At 45.8% G+C, this 15,664-nt stretch overlaps 1 long non-coding RNA gene across 1 annotated transcript in view; it reads left to right on the forward strand.

The window, feature by feature from the left end:
- The first annotated feature begins 4,093 nt into the window (after nucleotides 1-4,093).
- The window catches only part of LOC144827171 (uncharacterized), a 75,803-nt gene continuing 64,232 nt past the window's right edge, over nucleotides 4,094-15,664 (forward strand). Inside the window, exon 1 of the long non-coding RNA XR_013610057.1 lies at nucleotides 4,094-4,152. This is a non-coding gene — a long non-coding RNA (uncharacterized LOC144827171). The remainder of the gene's footprint in view (nucleotides 4,153-15,664) is intronic.

The raw sequence follows: 15,664 nt of genomic DNA on the forward strand, positions 1-15,664 counted from the left end.
TCTATTACAAGAAACTCATATAGCCCCACCTATGTGCAGGAAAATCGGGACGAAATGGGCCGAATCCTGTTACTCCACCACATACTCCTCTTACTCCAGGGGGGTGATGACGTTAGTCAGAGAGGTATTAACTACAAGATTAATAGATCCATCCTAGATCCTAATGGCAGATATGTGATCATCTCTGGTGTGCTGAGAGGCCAACGCTTGACGTTAGTAAATGTGTATGGCCCTAATACAGATGCCCCTGACTTTTTTCAAGAGATTTGGAATCATATGCTGGAATTTGCTGAGACGAACATTATATGGGGGGGAGATTTTAACGTGGCATTAAGCGACTCACTAGACCGTTCTGGACCCTCCGTTGAACCACACAAACGTGCTAGAGGGAAAATATGGGACATAATGGATAACGTTCCCCTCAAGGATATCTGGAGAGTTAGGAATCCAGTAGAAACTGTTGCCACTCATGTCAATGTGACACACGGTAGCTGGTCCAGAATAGATTATTGTATGGGATCTGATAATGTACTCTTATGGACGAAAACACTAACGACACTACCGAGGACTATATCTGACCATAACCCGATCACATTGCAATTACAGATACCACATTACACGCCACCACCATTTCGCTGGAGATTTAATGCTAAATCACTTTTAGACCCACTATATGCAGACACCATTGCCACCGCAATCAAGGAATACTTCCAGTTGAATGTAACCTCAGTGGATGACCCAGGTATACTATGGGAGGCATTTAAAGTGACTTTGCATGGGGTTTGTATCAGCACCACAGTTGGGATACTGAAGGATATAAGAACCCAGATCACGAAATGCGAAGCCAAAATGAGAACACTTGAGAAGGAATATGAAAGGACACAAAATACTACTATCATGGGTGACCTTAGACAGATACATACTGAATATCAGACATATGCCACTGATGAACTAAAATATATCACTAAACGACCTCTAGCTAGGCAGTTTGGGGAAAGTGGTAGACCGGGCAGGGTACTTGCATCGAAAATCTGTGAGGGCAAGAAACTGCAAGCTATCACGCAAATACGTGATGCTGGGGGCACACTATTGACCTGATCGGAGGACATACTCCGCTGTTTTGGAGACAATTATAGCGCCCTGTATGAATCCAAGCACACACCACCCCCCGAAGAAACATTCGAATACCTGCGTGATGTTGCCATTGCTTGGCTCTCAGATCAACAACGTGAATATTTAGCAATGCCCATAACTGTGGAAGAAGTAACAGATATAATTAAGTCACTTCCTAATGGTAAAGTGCCCGGCGCAGATGGGTATACATGTGAATTTTACAAGACATACGTGGATATGTTAGCACCACATCTGGTAGCCATGTATGGTAACACCTTCGATCAGGGCACTTTGCCCCCATCGCTGCGTGAGGCCATGCTGAAAACGCTCTTAAAGCCTAATAAAGACCCAGATATCTGTGAATCCTATCGACCTCTATCTTTACTAAATGTTGACTCCAAAATACTAGCAAAACTACTAGCGGCCAGATTACAACCTCTAATGGCTAATCTCATTCTGCCGGACCAAGCGGGGTTCATACCCACAAGGGCAACATCCCACAACACCAGGACGCTGTTCGCTGTCTCCCATTACTTAACACCTAACACTAAGGCCGTAGCAGTCATGCTTGATGCCGCCAAGGCATTCGATTCGATCGAATGGTCCTATTTGCTCACAATGCTCAGACGTATGGGTTTCCCCTCTAGATTCATATCATGGTTCACTCTCCTCTACACCACTCCAGTGGCCAGGGTACGTGTCAATGGCTACATTTCCGACTCCTTCCAGATCGAACGTGGCACTAGGCAAGGGTGCCCTTTATCACCCCTATTATTTGCCCTTGCGCTGGAACCACTTGCATGTATCATTAGGCAGCCGCACAATCATTCAGCGCTTCATTTCCCTGGCCAGCCTTTGCATATATCCATGTATGCCGATGATATGCTTTTATATATCAGAGACCCCGATCAGAACATGAATCCATTACTCCGCGAATACATTAAATTCGGCAGACACTCAGACTTACAGATTAATTGGGATAAATCTTCCATAATCCCACTCACCGACACCACAACGCGCCACGATACAGACTTCCCGCTAGATTGGCACACCGACCCCATCAGATATTTGGGCGTGTGGCACAGCAGAGACCCCGAGGAGATTATCCGAACCAATTATGGTAATGTATTAGATAAGATAGCGGAGAAAATTGATAGGTGGATACAACTGCCACTGTCATTGGCAGATCGCATTGCCATAGTCAAAATGAATATCCTGCCTAAACTACTGTATATCTTCAACAATACACCGATCCCACCTCCAAAAGCAGTGTTCAACAACATAACTACGTTGGTTCTCAAACTCATATGGGCAGGTAAACAAGCGCGCATAGACCTGCGCACACTGACATTACCATATGAAAAAGGCGGCTTTTGTGTCCCAGACTTCTACTTGTACTATCTTTGTGCACAGGCGCAGTATGCAACATACTGGTACCACAAGGTCCCTTATCTGACGCATACAGCGGTCGAGGAGGGGGACGCCTCTAAGATACCACTAACAGGACTATTGGATTTATTTCACAACTTATTTGCAAGACAATGATGTCACTGACACACTGTGAATTTGAATATGCCAAGCATTGCACTGTAAAGGTTGAATACTTGACACAGGTACTATATTATACTGCCTATATTTGAACTGTACTGACCATAACGATTTTGTCTTTGTTCTTTTGTATCATACAAGATGGGATGAAGAATGCAGAAATGTACTGGTATTTGTTGTATTTCCATTTTTCAAATGGTTGTACTTTATTTGTTTCTGAAACACAATAAAAAGAATTTAAAAAAAAACTTTTGCTCTCTAGATAGAACTACAAATCCCATCAGCAGCAGGCAGCCGGGTAGTTCTTTTCTTTTCATCCTCATGCGTCCATAATGCGCTGATGACGAGCACCTGCAGAGTCCACGATATATTGTTTGCCCGCCGACCGGTCAGGTACCTCCACTCCAGTGAAGTTGCCACTCAGAGGTACCGAGGGACAGATGAGGTTAGATAGCATGGCAGCGTGTGATTGTTGCTTTTTTAAAATCTTGGCTTTTTAAATTTTGACCTGTGTGTGCGCAAGTGGTGTCACTAATTTGGTGTTGTTACAATCATAGGGATGCATAAACTCTGTTACAGGTCAGCCCTTTTCAAGATTAGATACAAATGCAGCGATGTGCCATTGCAGTTTGTAGTGTTTTTGGGCCGTAAGTCTAATACAGCACCTTTGGACAAACACTCACATATGCGTTATCGCACGCCTATGTCTGTTTTTACGATGACAACGAGGTCGAAGTCATTTGACTTCTTATTAACGTTTATTTTAGACACAGCAACTTATCTTTTGACGAGACACCAGTGGTGACATGTATCGTGAATAAAACATGCTGTCTTTATACATACTATGCGTGTGAGTGCAGGAACATGTAGTTTGTTATCCTATCTCTAGTAGTGTGTATTCCTGCAATGGCAACGGGAAGATTCAGTTTATTTGCCTTTTTCCGCCTTGTGGGCCAATCGCGGCGGCTTTATTGCACTAAATGGGACAATGGATCAGCTACTATCTATCCTTTTGTATTACTCTATGAATATTTATATGAATAGCAGGGTTAATCTACAGGTTAATGTTTGCTGTTCTTGTGGATGAGGATTGTTACATATGCTACAAAGTACCCTTGATAGTGATACACTGTTCGATAGATCCCATACAAAAGGCATATACATGGGTTCCTCCCTTTTTCTTCGAACCCAAAATAGGTCACTATAACACTAAATTAATAACCATCTAACATTTAATCTCCAAGGAAATACTGACTTTCGGTCAACTTCCTCTTTCGGGTATTCCACGCTTGGCTGCTGGGTCTATACTCAGTTTTGATTGTGACAAGTATTTTAAACAGCATGCTCGGTCTCTTTTTTTGACATACAATACACGGTAATAATTACATATATTGATGTCTTTTCCACAAACTAGTGTTGTTGGATTTTTTTATCTAAACATAACTTGAGCTGGTGCCGAGAGAGGTGAGGCTTATCCCTTGAGAAGCATTGGTAAGCCTTTTTTCAATAAAGTTTTTTCTAGTAATTTTGACTAGGTATGATGACATTGGAAAGCTTTGATGTACAGAGAGATGTTATGTTCATTTATCATTTTTTTCCTAGATGCAGTCCAGACATCATGCTTGCATCAAGGATTAGAATACAAATACAACAGCATCAGTACTGTATGTATGACTTTTTCGTGTTTTTGCAGCAGTGACAAAGGTTTGTTTAGGTCCTGAAGAAAGCCAGGGAGAGTAATCCTACTGGCTGAAACATGTTGACAATTGAAACAGTGATTAATTCCTAACTGTTTCCTCTTTTTTCACCTTCACACTGTTTTTAATAGGAGAACATACTAGAGATTGTTAGCAAAAGTACTAGAAAGGGTAGTATTTCATCTCTGTTGTTTATCCTTTTTAATCACATCTTTTTCACAGTTTTCTGCACTGCATTGTAGAAATTATTCTAATCACTAATTCTTAAAGTAAAAGTCCCATCTGTATCTATCTTTTCCGTTTGTGAGAACTGCACAGAAGGATACAACTCATCCTCCCTTTTCCCTCTAAGAATTAAGAGGGACGGGAGAGGGTTGTTTAGAATCCCAGATGATGACACTGGGCACATGATTGTGTATTGATGGGACACCAGCTATCCTTAGGTGGTTTTTGAGTACATTTTCGCTGTTCCTCTTTGCTTTCCCTGCTCTACCTAATATTCAACAGCTCTTTGGGCTGTCAGTGCCCCCACACTTGGCTTTCGAGGTATGTTCCTTTTAGCTTTTTTTTGGTCCACTGATTCCACTACGTTTTGTGATTATTAGAATTAGGGGATTGAATCCATCCAGGACTTTAAACATTCCCTCAGACCGTCCCTTCTATTATATTTGCACTGTCATATTGTCATCACCTTTGGTGGTCACTCATTATATAAGATCTAAGGTGCTAACGGATAGAGAAAACTTGCACTGCTGACGTCTTTGCTGCAACTGTTTTCTGACTGTAGGAGAACCTTGTGCTGGTGCTCTCTTTCACCTGCAGGTATGTACATATAAAATATCAAACATCTCAAAGATAAAATAAATGTGAGATAATGAGTGGGAAATGCACTATCATACTTTATGGAACCTTTAATAATTAATGCACTGCAGAAGTCTGCGTCTGTAAACAGAAAGCCAAGGAAATTAATCTTGGTTGGAGCAGTGGACAATAATTAAGGTGTCAACTCCTTTCCAGTACCATCTGTGTCACCTGGAAGCATCAAGTGATTCCACTAATTAAAGCTGATACCGGCTTCCGAGTTCCCTTTACATTTGCAGATTAACCGCTGTGCACATTTACATTTCTTTCAGGCAGCAGGCACCCGGGCAAGAAGGCTTGTTTAGCTATATGCAGCCCTCGGTTTCACAGCACAGGCGACTTCCTGCCATGATGCTGAAGCTGAAGCATTTCAGCTCTCGGAATTAACCATCCCGGGACAGTTATGTTTTCACAGAAAGTAGGGGAACTGTTTTTTTTTTTATTAAAAAAGTATGGGCACATTTAGCCCCTCTGTTCCCGTCCACTTCGACCACTGTGCTACTCATACTGTATCTGCATGTTAGTGAAAGTTGCTCAAGAATCTTTTCGTGCACAGAACCAAAAACGATTTGTTAACATTTATTTCCAAAATAATCTTGACCGCAGGATTTCCGCCAACCACCACTGCAAATATTGGGTTCCTACTTCTCTGACTTTCTCCGTAAAACGTGGAACTATGGAAACATCATCCCAGAGCTGCATTTGGTTCCCAGTCCAGCGCCCAGTATGTAGTTACATTTAAGAAAATGGACAATTACAACCTGTGTGCCATTTTCGTGATATACATGCAGGTGTGTAGCTTAGTCAATGAAATTCGGGGGGATGGACCTAAAATGTTCCAACTAAAAAAGCAATGGGCTGCAGGGTAAATAGGTAGGGTGATCAGAATTCTGGATGAGCTGTTTCCATGAGAAGCATGGGTCACTAGTGATTTCCATGAGGTGGGGCTCTGGGGCTGCTTTAGAGTTTGGCAGGCACTGTACCCTGTCCACCAAACTCAAGGACCATCCATCTGATTTTGAGTCAGGCAGACTGCAACATTTACACAGACTGAGTAAAATTTACTCCACCTGGGTAAAACTTCCTGTGACAGCCTGCCGGAGTAGGGCCATCAGAGGTAAGCCATCCAACCATCAACCCTATTTATAGTGGAGGTTCAGGTGGCCTTTTATTTGTTACTATCCGTCATTGCCAGGTTTATCCTGTATGACGGTTGGCTGTCATGTTTGTCAGAGTATTCCATCAAACATTTCCTACTTTGAGGAAAGCCACCATGATGGAGGTTCCTTTCAATGTATAAAGATGTCCGCTGGGCAGGTTGGACACCTCTAAATCTGGTGGGTGGTAGAGGTAAAATCTTTTGCCAGCCTGTCAGTCTTTACTTCGTCCACCAAATCCTAAATCTGGATCTATCTAGAGTGGCACAGTGGGCAAAAAACGATGGGATGGAATGCTACCCTGAGCGATTGCTAGTGGTTAGGCAATTCTATTACAGGACCGGAGGCTTCAGATTATGCTTCTCAATCTTTACTGCATAAAACACAGCAGCCAATGAAAATGTATATTTTCAGTAAACAATAACAATAAAACTTCATTACCCATGAACACCCATGAGTATAGGCACGCCCCCACAGTCCATAAGAACCCCTTGCGTGCTCCCATCCTCCTCTTTCTTTGCTGCTCACAAGCCAGAGTTAAGTGCACTTCCCTGTCCCCTCACTCTGCTTGTCGGTTTGGGGGTTGCTTTGAGGGATGTTTGATTAATTTTGTGTTATTAGGCATATGGGATTGCTGCGGCGCTGTCCGCTACATAATTGAGGACTTTATTGTGTATTTTCTGGCTCTGTGTTTGCTCCTACGTTTACTCGGTAGCGCGCGAGGGTTGCACTCACCTCGCCGTACTTTCATTCCTGGGCCGTGTGACACTGGGGCTGCTCTCGCTGGGAGCGCACGCACTTTCAGTGCGATTGCGACGGTCTTTGACCGGCAAGGGGCCGCCGCGTCTCCTCACAAGGGCCCGTTACCGGCAGCCTGGGGGCGCGCAGAGGCTCCCTGGTACGCCCTGCGTTCAGGCCGGGTGGCTCACGGCCGACGCGCGCGCCCAAAAGCGCTTACCAATTGGGCTAGTTTCTGGTAGGTTTTGGTAGCGTTTTGGGCGGCGCGCCTCGGCGCGTTTCCTTGGCTTTCAGGAACGCGCGTTTTGCACGTTCCACACACCGGCTTGCTCCTTGTTTGATCGCCAGGCTCACTGGTTGTACAAATTTTAGGGTCAGGAGTGGGCAAACGCTCCCTGTATTTTCAGGACCTGGGTCTCTGACTTTGCTGATTACAGCCTTGCTGAGGGGGTTTGGGTACAGTTGCCTGTCTATTGATTATTGTGTGCAGTGGGTTGACCCCCCCCACCACCCCCAAGTACTGCCAGGGTTATTCCCTTGTGTTCTCTTACCATTTCAACACCATGGAAGAATGGGTTCAGTACCCTGAAGAAGGAGAGGCAGATGGGGAGGAAACTAATGAAGGACAGCAGGAGGCTGTCCTGGAGGATAACATTGTAGAAGCTTTGGATGCCTCGGTTCAAGCTTCAGTTGATAAGGCCTTGGACAGGAAGGTCCCGCAGACTGTGCAACAGGCACTAGCAGTGGCCCTGCGCCCCATTCAAAAGCAATTGAAAGGCTTTGCTAAGCGCCATGGTTATGATAAACGCAAAAAGCAGAAGCGCGATGTTCCCTCTACCTCGGCTTCAGTTTCTGAGGGGCGGCAAATGTGGCCGCATGCGCAGTCCTTGGCTTCCCTGCCGGTTAAGGATGTCCCTACTCAGCCACGTTCTGGCGGCAAGGCGAAAAGTAAGCGTCTGGTTGTAGTGGACACGGATACCACCACCACCACGAATACGGATACCAATACGGACACTGATTCTTCGGAGGAGCAGCCTCCGCCCCCTAAGAAGGCCAGGCCGGCTCCCAAGACGGTGGAAGACAAGACCCCTAAGGCCTTTCACTTCGATCCTTCTGACATCGTTCACCCTCGGTCTTCGGACTGGGTTCCGCCAGCGGACGTCTCGGATTATATTCATGACCACCTCCGGAAGAGCTTCACTCGGGAGGTGCGCAACCGACTGCGGTCGGAATGCCCGCGTCCTGATATTCCGGACAGTGTCGCTGACACACCGGAAATAGACGCAAGTATGCTGACATTCCTTAAGAAATTTTCCAAGGATCCTAAGAGAGGGCTTGACAGGGCCTGGCGGGGCTGTCAAGACAAAATGCTTGATGTCATAGGGCCCCTAGCGAAGATCCTAGAGATGGCCTTAGCGGCCAAAGAAGGGGCGACTCCTGTGGATCCTGACATCTTGGCTGAGTGGACTCAGCGCGCCATTTGCTTTCTGGGTAATGCGAATTGCGCTGTCTCTTCGGAGCGGCGCAAATCCTTACTAATGCGCATGGACAGCAACTTAACGGAACTGGCGGAGGCAGAACCGGGCCCTCTGGCCGGTGGGTGTCTCTTTGGAGACAGGTTCGTGAAGGATGTCACCAAGTATGTGGGCACCTTCACCGCATTGGATAAGGCCCAGAGTGGTATTAAGCGCGCCCTCACGCAGGGTGTTTTCAACAGGGCCGGGCGAGGCGGGGGTCGCTCGTCAGGCCGAGGGTTCCAGAGAGGCTCCCAGAGAGGTGATTTTGGCCGCGGCCGCGGCGAGTGGGACTCTACCCGCGGAGGAACCTTCTACCCATCGCGAAGAGGCTTCAACAAAGGCCGTTTCCAGTCGGGAAACAACAGGGCGAATTTCAAGGCCCATCAAAGTTCCGGTGAGTCTGACAGATGTGTCTTTCCTTCCTTTGGGGGGTCGCACGCAGCATTGCCTGCAACAATGGCAAGTGTTGACTCAAGATGTTTGGGTCTTGCAGACTGTTCAGGGATTCAGGCTGGATTTCTACTCTCCTCCTGCGCAAGCGTTCCCCCCGCCACCTCTCCATTTTTCCCAACTAGATCACAGTTTTATAGAGGCAGAGGTGGCAGACTTGCTGAGGAAGGGCGCGATCGCTTTTTGCCAGAGAAGTCCTCGCGGCTTCGCCAGCAATGTCTTTCTGGTCCAAAAGAAGGGAGGTGGCAACAGACTTGTACTCAACCTCAGAGATTTCAACCAGCACCTGGTGTACAACCATTTCAAAATGGAGGGTATCCACATGTTAGCGGATTTGTTACAAGAAGGAGATTGGTTAGTGCGTTTAGATCTGAAAGATGCATATCTTTCTATTCCAATTTTTCCTCCACACCGCAGATTCCTGCAGTTTCAGTGGAACGGCCGGTGGTACGAGTACTTGGCTCTTCCTTTCGGTCTCTCCTCGGCTCCCTGGTGTTTCACCAAGGTAATGAAACCAGTGGTGGCCTTCCTCAGAGAGAGGGGTGTGCGCATGATCATTTACCTAGACGACATTCTGATCATGGCTCAGGACCGGTCAGTGTTGCAGCAACACTTGACCATGACTATTTCCTTGTTGCAAAGCCTGGGGTTTGTGATAAATCTAGCGAAATCAGTGGTGATTCCGGCCCAGGTGATAGATTTTCTGCGGTTCACGGTCAACTCCCTCACGGCGCAGCTGCTTCTTCCACAAGCGAAGTTGAGGGACCTGAAGAAGGAGATCAGGAAACTGTTGGACAGTCAATTGGTCTCGCTCAGAACCCTGGCCAGGATTGTAGGAGTCCTGGCGTCCTCTATCCAGGCGATATTTCCAGGTCCTTTGCACTACAGAGCCCTCCAACGTCTGAAGATCAGTCACCTTCAGAGGGGTCTCTCGTATACGGACTCAGTTCCGCTTACGGACGAGGTTCGGCACGAACTCCAATGGTGGCTAGGCCACGTGGATGCCTGGAACGGCAGAGCGATCTTCGGGTCGCGACCGGATGTGGTAATCGAGTCGGACGCCAGCAGATGGGGCTGGGGCGCGCGCTGTGGAGAGGTCTCCACAGGCGGCAGATGGTCATCTCAGGATCTGGAACTTCACATAAACTGTTTGGAATTACTGGCAGGATCGTTCGCGGTCCGCACGTTATCCCCGAAGCAGACATCATGTTGCATCCTCCTGCGCCTGGACAATGTGTCCGCAGTGAGGTATATCAACAAGTTGGGCGGCACGAGGTCGTCTCTTCTTGTCCAGATAGCCAAAGAGTTTTGGCATTACTGTCTGCAGAACCAGATATCAGTCATAGCGGAGTACATCCCGGGTCAGGCCAACCAAGTGGCAGACTGGCATTCCAGACACTTGAGGGATTACAGCGACTGGAAGCTGCTTCCCCAGGTCTTTCTCTGGTTGCAGGCGATTTGGGGTCCTTTTCAGACGGACCTGTTCGCATCCAGGTTGACGTATCAACTTCCCCGGTTCTTCAGCTGGAGACCGGATCCGATGGCAACGGCGACGGACGCATTTCTCCAGGATTGGTCGGAGGGGACCCAGTATGCATTTCCCCCCTTCCTGTTGATTCCCAGAGTAATGACTCATGTGATACGGCAAGCGGCGGAGATTGTCATGGTGACTCCGTGGTGGACATCACAAGCGTGGTTTCCCAAGTTGTTGCAGTGGAGCTGCGACCGCCCCCGGCTACTGCCGGATTTGAAGTGGTTGTTGCAGGGCCCTCGTCAGGAACAGCACCCGTTGCTGTTGGAGGGCAGATTATCCCTGATGGCATGGAGGCTTTCAGGGAACAGTGGCAAATGCCAGGAATTTCGGACAAGGCTGCTGACTTTATCAAGCAGGCTTGGGCACCTTCCACCAGGAAGCGATACTCCGCTGCCTGGAAGAACTGGGTGGATTGGTGCGTGGGACGACGTCTGGATCCCGTGGGGGCAGGATTACCCCAAGTGTTGAACTTTCTGTCCGAGAAGGCGGCAGGAGGCCTAGCGTATCGTTCGGTCAACAACTTTCGCTCAGCCCTCTCGGCGGGGCATGCCCTGGTGGATGGTAAACCAGTAGGCATGCATCCGGTTGTTTGTAAGTTGTTGAAGGGCATCAGGGTGGCCAACCCTCCCAAACCCAAGTATACGGGTTTGTGGGATGTCTCAGTGGTGATTTCTTTGCTCGACAGATGGCCGGTTAATTCTCTCCTGTCTAGGAAGCAATTGTGGGCTAAATTAGCCATGTTACTTTGTCTCTCCTCTTGCAGAAGATCTTCGGATGTCAGAGCGCTCGACGTAACAGGTAGAGTGTTTACCCCGGAAGGGGTTTCTTTTCATATTACGGGTCGTACTAAGACAATGTCTCGACATATATCTTATAATGCTTTTCCTGATAATGAAAAACTATGTGTGGTCCATTGTTTGAAGACCTACGAGGAATGTACGAAGGCCTTGCGGCCGCAGGGCTGTTCACAATTATTGATTTCTGTTCAAAAGCCCTTTAAACCAGTGGCGGCTGCCACTATTGCTAGATGGCTTCGGTTCATTATGAAGGAAGCTGGTGTTGATACAAATATTTTTGGTGCTCATTCAGTTAGAGGCGCGATGGCGTCCAAGTCATATGGTTTAGGATCCAGTATCCAAGATATTATGCATTGTGCAGATTGGTCCTCTGATTCAACGTTTAAGACGTTTTATTACAAGCCGGTGGGAGATATTACTTCTGTGGTATTTAATCAGCGTTAAACTAGCATAATCTGAAGCCTCCGGTCCTGTAATAGAATCAAAAATTTGCTAGCATTCGCGACAAGAATTTTCAATTCTATTAAGGACACGGAGGCGAGGATTATCCCACCCGGCTTAATGTACTGTATGTATTAAGCTTGCCCACCCTTTTATGCAAGAATTACGGGGTGTTATTTCCTTTATTTCAGGATCTGATAAGAAGTCGGATTGATCGACTCCGGATGTCAGGATGTTCCGCCTGAAGATGTTCTTCCACGTTGGAGGATTGTGACTGTTCAAGTTTTGTTGGACTTGTTTCGCCTCAAAGAAAGAGGATGATGGGAGCACGCAAGGGGTTCTTATGGACTGTGGGGGCGTGCCTATACTCATGGGTGTTCATGGGTAATGAAGTTTTATTGTTATTGTTTACTGAAAATATACATTTTCATTGGCTGCTGTGTTTTATGCAGTAAAGATTGAGAAGCATAATCCTCGCCTCCGTGTCCTTAATAGAATTGAAAATTCTTGTCGCGAATGCTAGCAAATTTTTGATTTGCAACCGTTCATCCCATCACTTTTTACTGCGTTTCATTGCCAGTAGTATGGGGTCGATTATGATGGCGGTGAATCCGCATCCTCTGGAACGGTGGAAGCCACCGCCGGCCCGGAGGATGCGGATTCACCGCCGCGGTCCCTGTCAACACCACCCGCCAGATTAGGATGGCGGTGGGATCAGCGGCAGGTCCGCCCGCCACTGATTCGCGGGGTGTAGACCGCTATTTGGTGGCGATGTCTGCAAGACACCGCCAGCCAAATTAGGAAGCGTGTGTAAACATGCTTTTCCGCTGCGGTTTTTCCGCCATGGAAAAGCATGTGGATCTTTGCTTCTGGGGGGCCCTTGCGGGCCCCCAGGGTGAAGGGGGGTGTGGGGGTGCACATGGGAGGTACGTATGGTACCCCCCTGCATGTGCATGCACTAAGCGTCAGGCACCGCGCGGTGCCTGCCGCTTTGTGCATGCAAATGCAATGCATGCATTTTTAACATTGCGGCGGGTGCTGCTTGAAGCAGCACCCGCCGCAATGTTAAAGATACAGGATGTGACCGCCAGGGTGGCGGTCACATCCTGATTGGCATGGAGGGAACCCCGCTGCCCTTGCGGATGGTCCCTCCACCTCAGGGGTGGCAGACGGACGCAAGTCCGTCCGCCATCCTAATCGACACCTATGTTTGGAAAAGCTAGACAGGCCCACCTTTCCAAAACTACTATTGCCAATATTTGTGAATCCAAGAAAGTAATACATTTGCATTCATTAAAAGAGTACATTTACGACTGCAAATTCACAAATTATTTGGTAGACCGTTCACTATATATATATTCAAGTTGATGATCCTAAAAATGAACAAGAAAAACCCTGTTGATGAAATCACAGTGACAAGAAACAAGAGAGACATAACAGACCCAACGCAGACCCAACCACCAAGCCAAGAATGCATTTATTTGGAGTGTCACACCTCAAACAATCCCCCCATCCTCACCTCTGTATACATGTCATGGCAAAAATTCCTTGCAAATACCTTTACCAAGTGAACATACAGGAACATCTCCTAGGCTCTGACCTGGTAATTTCACAGTTCGACAATCTGCCTTCTTTAAAGGGTATCTTGAGCATTGAACCCGTTTATTTTTGTTCAATAACTATAAAGTATGATTTTGTTGTTGACTATATTTTAACCAGTAGATGGCGCCAGTTCTGTATTACTGCCTTGAACGAATATTTCACTGTTGCAAGGTGTTAAACCAGTTTTATTTTGTGTTGGTGACCTCATAAGAGATCTACAAATGCTGAAAAGAATTATCATAAATATAATCCACAATCAAGTAACTTAATTTAGTGTAATGCTAAAAACATTTGACAAGAGTTAGATACGCGATAACATTCTGTTTCAATAGAAGGAGCCACGTTAGAAGATAACCCTTCTTTAAAGTCAGTATGTGACGCATTATAAATTAGACTCCGACTTCCGCTTTTTGGAGATAAAAAGGCTTCATTCTGGCTGTCTCCGCCTCAAATTGCCTCTCCTTCAATAGAAGTCAGTGGGATAAAATACATTCTCCAGATATATATATATATACATATATATATATATATATATATATATATATATATATATATATATATATATATATATATATATATATATATATATATATATATATATATATATATATATATATATATATATATATATATATATATATATATATATTTTAATCTCTCACTTCCCTCTTCTAAGATGTTGGCATGTACAGACAAGTGGAATGTTTAGAACTCTTTATTTAAGTAATTGTGAGATACAATGGACTATAAATAATCAGTCCTTCCTTCTTGCAAATAACTGGTTTCAGAGGCGAGCCCCCAGTCTCCGGCAGGAGGAGGGATCTTGGAGTGCAGTGGTCATTCAGCTTCCTGATCAGTATTGGACTGGGACAGAAAGTAGGCCCGGGCATCAACATAAAAGTGGTCCCCATTAGCAAACAAGGCAACTAAAAAAAAGTGGCCCATGTTTACAAACTGGTACAGTTTTGAACTTGTAAAGAAGCTGGATAGGTGTTTTGTAAGGTATGGAAGCATTTGTGCTTGCTGCAGGCAATGTCTGTGATAACATCAGCGGAATCAACAAAAAACAAAATGTCACAGCAGACCATAAAACAGACCCAGAAACAGCCCAAAAACTAGCCCACACCAGTCAGCCCTTGGGCAACTGTCAGATTCTCCTATAGGCCAGTCTGATCCTGTGAATCCTGGTGCATCCTTGAGCCCTCTTGAGGGTGCTGTTTAGGGCACCATGTGTTACTACGAGGGCATCTTTTTCTTTAAAACAATTTCCTCTGACTTATATAAGTCCAAGACGAAATATCATTAAAGGAAAAGTTTAAATTTAGGGTAAAGGTAAACTTATTAAGAAATTAAGAGGAGGCTATGTGAATCTGTGAATTAATCTCGCAGGTTGTCACATGGGGGAATGCATGGATGGTAAACTCAATATGCCTAATTAACGACAGCCCAAGAGGTTTAAAACAGCAAGTAACTAACCTAATCTCTAGGTGAAATGCTTCCACAGGTACGGATTGATCAAGACCACCAAAGCGTTTCAGTACTGTACCCTCAATTTAATAAAAAATGGAAAAAATATTAACATTTACACACATACCATCTAAGAAGTGCAAAATATATCTTCTCCTCAAGGATCCATAGAGTGACTATCACATCATGGGCTTGTGCTTTTGATGGCACCCAACGATCCGTAGAGTGGCTGAGTACCACTCCATGAGCTTGTACTTTTGGTACCACCCAACTTTCCGTAGAGTGACTGAGCACCACCTCATAAGCTTGTGCTTTGGATGCTACATGGCTTATATGCAGGTATTCAGGTAGGCTCCTGGAGAAAACATTGCCTGGATATATGTATTCAAGGGATTCTTTACCGAGCTGTCAATTGAAAGAGGAGGGTCTGTTCTTTTAGAGAAGAGTGCAACTTCCGTTTACAATGTTTATTTTTCAAAAGTACCTCTCTGCATACTCAGATAGTGTCTGAGCTTCGCTGTAGGCCAACAGAGTATGGTCGACATTTATACAAAGCGTATGGATGGATTTCTAGATGAATATGAGTAGGAATGTTCTTAATTCTCAAAGATTAAGGGAAAATCATGCAGATAAAGAGAAAAGAGAAGAGGAGCCAGTAAATAACCCCTACTTTGAGGTTATTATTCTTTCTTTGCTCCCCTAAGTATTTTGCACCAAGTGTTGGACTTGGGAGCAGTCAATA

This window comes from Lissotriton helveticus, chromosome 4_1 (genome assembly GCF_964261635.1).
Source record: "Lissotriton helveticus chromosome 4_1, aLisHel1.1, whole genome shotgun sequence".
Taxonomy (NCBI): Eukaryota; Metazoa; Chordata; class Amphibia; order Caudata; family Salamandridae; genus Lissotriton; species Lissotriton helveticus.